The sequence below is a fragment of the Arachis duranensis genome, chromosome 9, assembly GCF_000817695.3.
Source record: "Arachis duranensis cultivar V14167 chromosome 9, aradu.V14167.gnm2.J7QH, whole genome shotgun sequence".
In the NCBI taxonomy this organism is placed as follows: Eukaryota; Viridiplantae; Streptophyta; class Magnoliopsida; order Fabales; family Fabaceae; genus Arachis; species Arachis duranensis.
Window position 1 is genome coordinate 86,677,913 of NC_029780.3, and position 1,230 is coordinate 86,679,142.

Here is a 1,230-nt window from a genome sequence, read left to right on the forward strand (position 1 = left end):
TGAAGCGAAAGCTAAGAGAAGCTAAGGCACAATTCTCTGTAGAGGACCTAACAGAAATCTTCAAAGAAGAAGAACCCATGGTAGCCGAAAACAACAACAATGCCAACAATGCAAGGAAGGTGCTGGGTGACTTTACTGCACCTACTCCCGGCTTCTATGGGAGAAGCATCTCTATCCCTGCCATTGGAGCAAACAACTTTGACCTTAAGCCTCAATTAGTTTCTCTAATGCAACAGAATTGCAAGTTCCATGGACTTCCATTGGAAGATCCTCATCAGTTTTTAGCTGAGTTATGCAAGGAAGGTGCCGGGTGACTTTACTGCACCTACTCCTGACTTCTATGTGAGAAGCATCTCTATCCCTACCATTGGAGCAAACAACTTTGAGCTTAAGCCTCAATTAGTTTCTCTAATGCAACAGAATTGCAAGTTCCATGGACTTCCATTGGAAGATCCTCATCAGTTTTTAGCTGAATTCTTACAAATCTTCAAAGTTCTTTCCACCTCAAAAATTGAGTAAGCTTAGAGTGGAAGTCCAAACCTTCAGACAGAAGGAAGGAGAATTCCTCTATGAAGCTTGGGAAAGATACAAACAATTGGTCAGAAAGTGTCCCTCTGATATGCTTTCTGAATGGAGCATCATAGGTATTTTCTATGATGGTTTGTCTGAACTTTCCAAGATGTCATTGGATAGCTCTGCTGGAGGATCTCTTCATTTGAAGAAGACACCTACAGAAGCTCAAGAACTAATTGAAATGGTTGCAAATAACCAATTCATGTACACTTCTGAAAGGAATCCTGTGAACAATGGGACTACTCAGAAGAAAGGAGTTCTTGAGATTGATACTCTGAATGCCATATTGGCTCAAAGTTCTTGAGATTGACACTCTGAATGCCATATTGGCTCAGAACAAAATATTGACTCAACAAGTCAATATGATTTCTCAAAGTCTGTCTGGAATGCAAAATGCACCAAGCAGTGCTAAGGAGGCTTCATCTGAGGAAGAAGCTTATGATCCTGAGAACCCTTCAATAGAAGAGGTGAATTACATAGGAGAACCCTATGGAAACACCTATAATCCTTCATGGAGAAATCATCCAAATCTCTCATGGAAGGATCAACAAAGACCTCAACAAGGTTTCAACAACAATAATGGTGGAAGAAATAGGTTTAGCAATGGCAAGCCTTTTCCATCAACTTCTCAGCAACAGACAGAGAATTCTAAGCAGA